This window comes from Misgurnus anguillicaudatus, chromosome 10, assembly GCF_027580225.2.
Source record: "Misgurnus anguillicaudatus chromosome 10, ASM2758022v2, whole genome shotgun sequence".
Classification (NCBI taxonomy): domain Eukaryota; kingdom Metazoa; phylum Chordata; class Actinopteri; order Cypriniformes; family Cobitidae; genus Misgurnus; species Misgurnus anguillicaudatus.
In genome coordinates this window covers 27,593,159-27,602,762 of record NC_073346.2, presented here as the reverse complement: position 1 = coordinate 27,602,762, position 9,604 = coordinate 27,593,159, and the positions used below count along the sequence as shown (strand labels likewise).

The 9,604-nt window shown below is 38.5% G+C and overlaps 2 long non-coding RNA genes across 2 annotated transcripts; one reads left to right on the top strand and one right to left on the bottom strand.

Moving 5' to 3' along the window:
• Positions 1 to 1,895: 1,895 nt before the first annotated feature.
• LOC129449060 (uncharacterized) lies at positions 1,896 to 9,188 on the top strand. Its single transcript, XR_008645958.2, has 3 exons — positions 1,896 to 2,074; positions 7,458 to 7,665; positions 7,872 to 9,188. It is a non-coding gene; the product is annotated as an uncharacterized lncRNA (long non-coding RNA).
• Positions 2,067 to 4,679, bottom strand: LOC141367360 (uncharacterized). The gene is made up of 3 exons (XR_012371723.1): positions 3,585 to 4,679; positions 3,311 to 3,460; positions 2,067 to 2,908 (listed from the first exon to the last, which is right to left on the bottom strand). It is a non-coding gene; the product is annotated as an uncharacterized lncRNA (long non-coding RNA).
• Positions 9,189 to 9,604: the final 416 nt, after the last annotated feature.

Here is a 9,604-nt window from a genome sequence, read left to right as displayed (position 1 = left end):
AGGCAGGCGAGCGTGCTGGCGGGAACAGCAGTTTTAGATGAAGTGCTCCCGTAACTGCAGACTTTATAGATGTTTGACTGAAGTGTAACTGTATATACAGTAATGCAAAATCATTTCAATGCAGAAATGAATACAGACAGCAGATGATTTTGTATAGGGGAGACTCGGTCTAGTTAAACATCTCATTACACAAATATATGTTACTCTTAGCAGGGACACCTAGTTGTTATAAAATGTTGTAAATTACATTGGCGCATTTGGCAGACATTTTTATCCAAAACGACTTACAGCACATTACAAGGTACACATATTTTATTGGGTGTATGTGTTCACTGGGTTTGAACCCATGACCTTTTGTGCAGCTAGTAAAATGCTCTACCGCTGAGCTATACAGGAACACTATATAGGATATGTTATTTACTAATAAATTACTATTGAATTTAATTCATTACAATATTTGTAAACTAAAACATGTTTGCTATTATTAAAAATATATATTTTTAAAGAATAAAAAGTAAAACTTCCAAAACATTCAGACCCCCCCCCCCAGGTCAGTATAGACGGTTTCAGCAGTAACAACATAAACAAGCCGCTGTCGCGGCCCGCATGTAACTTCCGGTAAACTCCGCTAATAATGAATAACAACAAAGTACTTTAAACGTAGTTTATTTATATAACAAGGAACAAAAACAACACATAGATTACCTAGGAAACCAAAACATTTGTTATTTTCGACGAGGAATTTGTTCAAGAGTCCAGTTTAGCAACTAGTCAGACCATTAAAAAAAGGAAACCGGAGGTAAAGTTCGGATCCAGACGTGTATCACGTGCGTCTGATGAAACCGTCTATATTGGCAACTTTACAGACAAATATTTCCTGGATTGGTAAACACTTTACTGTGTCAATTATGATGTATTTATGCAGTGGCTATGACACACATAACACCTTTCCAGCAGTTGTGGCTCGTGACTACTCTTCCGAGGGGCGCAAATTCAAAATATGTGTTCGGAGTGTCATGTGTGTTGCTCGTGTGTTCAAAATATGTGTTTGTTGCGTCATGTGAACCATGTGCATCACGTGTTTTGTCATAATAAGTGCCTCCTGCACACGCGTCAAAACTGTTTATAATAAAAGAGACACTCACGTTTACAAAATACACGCAAGACACTCCCTTAACAGTAAACTCTGATTATGCATGAAATTATGTGATTATCTGGCAAACGCGAGCGTCTTTTTTATCATAAACCCTTTAGACACATCTACAGCAGGCACTTACTTTGACGCGCCGAACACATATTTTCAAATAACGAAACACACACATGATTGGCTACATGCATGTTGTGACGAACTTCGCATTGTGCGCCCTCGAAAAAAGAAGTGACCGGCCGCCGCTGCTTTCCTGTGTCTCTTCTGACCGTAAGAAACAATTTTATCATAGTACATCTTATCGAATCTGATAATAATCTGCAACTGCTCATGTGTTGTCAGAAAGCTACAGGGCGTGTAAACACATACTTTTCTCTAGGGTACACCTGAACATTCCCTTATATTGTATACACTCATGCCTATAGTGGTCAAGATATAGCCACAGTCTGCATTTTGTTGTTTTTGCCAAGGAACGGGAGATGAGCCTCTCTGAGACTGCCAGAGCCACTAACATGCACAGGTTAAAGTGGATGAACACACATTGCCAAACAAGTGGTGTGTACTTGTTCGTATGTGCAGTACACAGTGTACTCAAAGTCAAAAAAGTGGGAGTGTGTTCGAGTTATCACATATACAAAGGTCAAACCGATTTTCAAGAATTTCCTCACTTCCTTAAAGCCAACAGTACATTCTGTGGTATAAATCAAAAACATGCCAAGGCTAACAAGAGAAAAAGAGCATCATGGCCTAGAAGCACCACGTCTGAAAGGGTAAACGCATCCAAAGAAAGAGCAAGGCTGAGTGGAGTAAAACGGAGCAGAAAGCCGTGGACAAATTGAGAAATTAGGAACGCGTGGTGAGGATCCTCTTAGGACCAAGCAGTGAGGCGAGACCTATTACAACACATGGCACCAAACAGCTGTGCTGGTAATTATCATCTATATGTTTAGGAGGGTAACGTGTACGGCTTTTACCTCAACCATTTAGTAAACCTATTTTCAGCCCTGCAGGGGGCTGGAATGAAAGGACAGGACACCAAATCACATCTGATCTCCAAAGATCAACCTGGGATTCGAATCAAACACTATCTTGTATCTTATTGCCAAGAGACCTCTGGGCACAAGATAAATATTTTGCAGTGGATAATGGATTTTAGAAACACAACCCAGCACTGTTGTCACAATGGTGTTGTCTCCTTCTGTGTAACTTATTGTAATTGGGAACTTTAGATATACAGTAAATGGGTCTGTGTATCTCAGTTCTCCATTAAAGTCTGTGTTGTGACTTAAGCCCAGATGTGGCACTGATGCTCGGCTGCATCCAGAGGTGCTTCACCAGCCTGTCTGCCGAACAGCTGCACCCTACCATCTGCTTCACCTCTGTGCTCTCTCTCTCTTTCTCTTTATCTTTCTTTGTTGTTCTCTCTTTCTTAGAGAAACACACAAAACTCCCTTTCGCAGACTGCACCGTGGTTTCTTGACAAAGCTCAGAGCTCATTAGAGAAAGTAAGGCAAGTGGATCTTCACAGAAAGCGCTCAGTAAAAAGACAAAAATGGTCTGATGTAGATTTGCATGTATCAGTGACCTACACTAAACAATACAGAGTGTCTTTAATATAAATACCATAATGATAATAATAATAAAAATTGAATTATATCACTTACCTGATCTTTAAAGGGGTGTGTATTGTAAGTTTGAAGAATAGTCACAATAGCCAGACATATATTGACTGAATAAAATCTTGAAATATCACACCTGTCTCTGTAAAAAAACAATCAGAAAGATTTGTTGTTAGACAATCAGAAAACTTTTAGACTTTTGTCTGACTTTTTGTGATCACAGAGCAGCCACAATATGGAAAGCAGAAAGATGAAAACTTAATTGAAGTTATGCATCATGGCTGATCTTCATAAGTTGTTGTCAGTTGTTAGTCATACAATGACACAATACAACAACATCTTTGGCATGGATCCGGCGATGTGTCCAATTCAGTGGCAGTAGTTTAGGTCGTTTCAGGAAGGCTAACATAACTTACAGCATTTTAATTACTTGTGCAGTTCGAAATGAGAAATGTGAGAAAATAGAAAGAGAGTGAGACAGAAAGAGAGAGAGAGAGAGAGTATGAATGAATGCCTATGGCTAATCTCATTCGTTATTACATACGGGGATGACATCATGGGGGAGGAAGATGATGATGAAGAGGAAGAGTTGAGGGCAGAACACACAGCGAGTCGTGGACTTTTCACTCCAAATGTGGTTAGAGGTGCAGAACAAGGCTCTGGCCGTCGGCCCATTATTCCCTCTTCTCTCTCCCTTTTGAAGACAGGCGGGATTTTTTTTCTACATAAAAGTAAACAACATTGCCTGCAGGCACAATTTCCCTGGCAACACAATAAAATGTGCAGTGAATTTATGATGGTCATCCATTAGCTCTTACCAAGGAAACATCACCCATTTCTGTCGTCCATCATTCTAATAGAGGGTTAATGCACCAAATTTACATAAAAAAGTCATATTGTCTGCATGAATTATTTACACCCTCAGCTGTTTTTTCCATTCTCTCTTCCTCGCTTTCTTTTTTCAGCAACTTGGGGTTTCGTATTGGATTCTTACAGAAAATTCTGACAGTAAGAAGGTGGCCTCGTCAACTCTCTCTCTCTCTTTCACTCTCCTTCGCTATTTGTCAGATATCAAACACATGAAAGTCAATTTCTTATCAATTAAGAGCAATTCATGTTGGAAACAAATTAGCTGAAAGCCTAATCTTAAATAGAAATTAGGTAAAATGTTTGTTTACACGATTTATAGACCGACGGAGTGCTTTGAAATGTCGCTTAATTTAATGCGTGACGTCATTTCCACCGCAAAATGGAAGTTAGGGCGGAGCATATTCAGCGTTTAATTTAATACTTATAAATGCAAATGTTTTGGAGCACAATAGTTTATATATTTAAGAATAACATATTCACACTGAATAAAAGTTGTTTAATTTCACATTGATCTGAAAAATCTTTATAATAACACCAGTACCAAATATCCTATTTAACAAGGAATCCCCTGAATGATGTAACTCATTTTATAAATTCTTGACGACATGAATTGTAATATTGCCACCAGGCCCTTAGGGATGAGCTTTGTGATTGAGCAATTATTATGAGCTCAATTACTATCATCACATTATCACTGCTAATCCATCGGTGTCAAAGACGTAGCGCGGGCTCATCTTATCTTCACGCGGCTTTTCTGCCACTCGATAAAAGACACTCAACCCCTGCCAACAGACTAAAATGAATACCTAGCTGCGACCGTGCCCTCCCCTCCCGACGCACTGTAAAGTTGTCTCTAGGATGAGTGCTTCCCTTTTTTCTAATTTCACCTGACAGCACTACAGGCGTTTCTAGCGAGTAGCGCTAATTTCTGACATGCCTCAGCAGACAGAGACTCGATCACTCTCTGCCATCTGACAGAAACGTGCAGGGGAGTCAGATTGACGAACGGAAATGATCAGATTGGTGCTGAGTTCAGAGAAGAAAATCGCTAAGAAAAGGATTTTCTTTTAACATTTAAAATATGTATTTTTAAATGTTATTAAACATTTTAAAGCTGGAACGTTTGCTGTGTTAATCACAATCAACATAATACGTATTGTATATTATTAATTATTATTATTATTATTATTATTACTAAATTAAAATATTTATATACTATTTATATTACAATATACTTCAAATATTGTCCAATTAAATTCAAATTATATATAAAAAATATCAAATTAATATCAGTTGTTTTATTTTTATCATTATAGCATACATAATATGATATAATAGTGTGTGGCTGTTACTCTTCTTTTTCTTTGTAATTTTATAATAAAGTAAGGTGAATCTTCAGACGATTTTGTATGTTCTTGCTTTAAACCATGGTTTCTCTAAGCTGGTTAAGATGATGGATCACAGTCTACATACATTGCTCCATTGATCGTCACTTCTGACTCTTTTAGTCAAAGGAGCTGCAGTGGTGAACTGGGAGCTGCCTGGTCTGATAGCAAGGTCAGGGTCATGACCTTCTGTGTAACACTATTGACCTCATCACCTCAAAAATCCCTTCATTTATGACCTCACTGCAAGTTCACTGCCTGAGGCAAATGCAAGGCATGCTTTCTCTCTCTCTCTCTCTCTCTCTCTCTCTCTCTCTCTCTCTCTCTCTCTCTCTCTCTCTCTCTCTCTTTATCTATCTATCTATTAATTTTACTCTCAACAATTTAATTTTACACATCTCACATGGACAAACCACTTGGTGGCCTCATAAAAACAATAAATGAATAAAACCCAAATAAATCACTCATCAAATGATAGCCCTATTGAAACCTTCTAAGCAGAACTGGTACTAAACAAATCTAAGACCTGACATCTTCTAATGATCCAGTTATGTAATAATATTGCCGTAATGACACTGTACATGCTTCATAAATTACAAAGCCACCAAAGCGGATTCTAAATGGTATTTGCATGCTCACCACCCATAACATAAATTTACATACAGAATGGTGACTGGAATTGAAAATCAACTTTGATCCACCCCACTAATGAACAATTACAAACCTGGTGCTCTCAGGCTCTGATTTGCATTCTAAGAGCCATGCAAAAATGTTACCGCAAAGCATTTATCTCCTTCGGCAGAGAGAACTTGTAATTCCTGACAGCTGGGTCAAAGTTTCGGTTTAATCTAGCTCGTAATTTTTAAAATCTGCTGATGAAGTGAATTTTAATCGAATAAAACAAGGTGTGTCTGAATGAAAAACTAAAATAAGACACATTAGATAGGAAACACATGTCTCCGATTTTGAGTTATGGCACGCTGGGCGGATCGAGGAATGCACGTAACGCCATGTTTGTTGGAAAACGGTGTGCGTGCGGTACCATCAAAGCCTTGCCATAAGACCAGGTGCTTCTGAGGTGTAATATAAGCCCCAGGGTATTATGTTTTACCCCTGCATATCAAAATGCCACACGCTGGGCCCAACTTATCTCACTTTTAACATGCAGCTTTTTCAAGTATTCGCACATCCACAGACAGTGCAGGGTGTCTGGACTGTATTGAAGTTTCTTAGAGATACTCTAACAGGTCTATTAGTCTTACAAAAATATGTAAATTTCTTAATATCATAAAATAACCATTTAACAGTGGTGATTAATTTATTGATTGTAAAAAACAAGTTTTTACATAAAAGTACTTTTTTTTGTCAATGATTTCAGTTATAACTTGCTTGCATTTGCCCTAATATAATAATAAAAAACTCAAACTTGTAAGGTTTTATATTACCAAAGTCATGGGTTTGATACTAGGGAACAAAAACATACTGCTTGATTGCGATGTAAAAAAGCTTCGGCATAAACATAAGTGTAAACCAAGTACAGTCGGCCGTATAATGTCTAAAGACAGGAGTTGCTGGCCGAGTGCTTTAAAAAAATATTACTACAAAAGTGAGACTTGTCTGAGTAACCTCTTTAAACAAAACGTTCCCACGAGGTGTCGAATCTGGCTTTCACTTACCTCTAGTGGCTCATGTGCTGCTAGGCGTCTTCCTTCCCTCATCGATCAATACCTACAAATGCCAGCATCCCCCTGACTAATGTGTTTGTGTAATAATATCTGTATCACACACAAAGCAGTATGTCACACACACGGACGCACGCGAACACACGTGAAGCAAAGCAATAAATTAATCAGGAGATTAAGAGGAAAAAAGCTATTGATTTTTTGTTGTGTGCAAATAGGCATGTGAAGAAAGGTGGGGTGGGGAGCACTGAGGTGGAACAAGCTACAGATGTGTATGTGTGTGTGTGTGTGTGTGTGTGCGTGGGGGGATTCAAATGTGTCTAACAGGATGTAATATGAAGTCCAGTTTATATACACCTGCAAAATCTGGAAAACATTTATTATTTAGAGAAAAAATAAGAGCAATCATAGTCATTTAGTACTGGAAGAAACTTTTTGCAAAAGAGTTTACATATAGCCCACTATACAGAATAATAACTGACTATCCCAAAAAAATCTAGTTTAAAATACTCTTGATTCTTAATGCTGTGTCATCAGTTATTATTATTCTGTGTTGTGGAATAGCTTGTTCACTTTAATTTTACAATGTATAGACCGCACATCCATTATACTTAGTCATGTAAACACTTCCTAATTATGCTAAAGGGTGACATCAGGACATCACAGTGAAATGTAAATTAAGCTTATTGCGGTTAATGAAGTTTGGTTAAGAGCTTCCATTCCCGCTGTAAAGGTCTCACCTTTCCTCTCCCAGAACTGCTGTTGAGAAAGGGAAGGATTTGATTTCTTTGCCAATTGGCTCTAGTTCCATGGGAAAGCCAGCCAGCATCATCCCAGCATGATACAGCCTGGTCTGGCAGTCCTCCATACATCCTGCAGACGCCCCACTGGCCTCTTTTACAACAGGAATCCACAGGTCCTCCTGTACAGTGAGGAGCCGGTCCAAAATATGAGCTCTGGAGGTATGTTAAACTTCAGTAAGCCATAATGAAAAGACAAGGTCTGCATAACTGAATCATGGCAAATATAAGTACTGTTATAGTTTTTTATAATGCAATAGAATACACAAACGCAAAGTCCCAAAATGCATGCAGGGGCATGAAACGGCACAATGTCGTTCAACCTCCACACCCACATGCATCTGAATGTGAAATGCTCGCTTTTTCAGGTATGGTTTACCCTCCACGTCCTGACGGCTGCCCTCGCAGTCACATCATGACTAGCTCCACGTATTGCTGCATACATTTCCATGCCTTTGTTGGCAAAAGCCACTGGGAAAGGAAAAGGGGAAAGGGGCAAAGTGGAGCAAATAAACGTAGAGGAGAGCGTGTCATTCCTAGACTTAAACAGCTCCTTCTGTACGCCATTCACCTTCACCGACCGCTACAGAAAACACACACACACTTGCTTCTGTTTTTGACCTTACAAAGCCATCACTGTTGAGGGCAAAGGTAAAGCAGATGCGATCGTCTCATTACTATTCTCTCAACAAAAGAGTGCGGATGAATAAACAGCGTCCATCAGGCGGCCGGACTGAAAGAGGTATTTCTGAAGGGGTCAGGAAAAGGTGAATGTAACCGTGTCAGAACCAGAAGCGAGGGTATTGGTAGTCAACAGTAAACAACAGGTGGACAGATGGTACAATTGGCCTGAGACCTTATGAGCAGAAACTTTTTGATGCCATCTTTACTGCAGACTTTTTGTTGCATCGATATGCGTCTAAATCCTTTTTGTATCGAACACAAAATGCTACTTTCAGGTTAGTCTATGACATTGTCTATAGCTGTCTTGCTCTCTTTCTTAAGCACACACACACACAAGTTCGCACACACCTGCGCACTTCCTTACCTCATGCCTTGAGCAATCCAGTCTTTCTGACAGGGGAGGAACGGAAACACAGAGCTTGAGACAGCAGATGGCTCCTCTTACCTTACTTGACTCAGGCACCTGCCTTATAAAATAATCATGGTAATCATTCGGTAAACGAGACATTTAATCATCCAACGTTTAAGAATCCACACACAGGCCATACGTAAAACTCCATTTATATGTGATACTGAAAAATTAAACGCGTTTATTTTGTTAACTAAAAGCCATCAATTATACAGTGAATGTTACGAGCAGAAGCTTGGCTCCGGCTCTGACATCTTTACGGAGCATGCAAGAGGGTCCAGAGTGTTTAAATAACAACGCGGTACATGTATGGCCCGGCTAAGTGAAAGGGAGACTTGGGTGGTGTGTTTTAGTGTCTCCCTCTCTGTGTATGTGTGTATGCAGCACCTGGGTCGTGGTGCTACCTGCAGTAGAATCCTGATTGGTTTTGTTAAATAATGCATGGCTCTAAGGACAGGCCTTTGATAAAGTGAAGCACAAGAGTACATGAATAAACAGCCACCCCCATATGCAGAGAAAATTGATGGAGGAGATAAACTCATCTTTGTGTGTGTGTTAGTGCCAGTCTATGCGAGTATTTAACAGTATCAAATCTTAAAAATACACACTGAAAACTAGATTTTCCTAAGTAAAATTATAAATAAATACACAATTAATTCATGTACAAAATAAACTATGTGGGAATAGTAAGTCATATAATATATTTTCTTGTATTATTTAAATGTTTTATAGTCACTGCACACAGTCCTAAAATAACTAAGTAAATTTTAATATAAACTTTTGCGTTTTTAAGTCTGCTTAAAAAGTCTGAGTTCATTTAACTTAAGCATATAAAATCCATTAAACTAAAACATTCAAGTGAAATTAACTTAAAATTATCAGGACATGTCGTAACAAATACCCACAATTCTTTGTGCCAAAATATTTTGATCACCTAAATGATTATTATAAATCTAACTTCTAAAATAAAAATAATTAAGTGTCGTTTATTTAATTATTTAACAAATG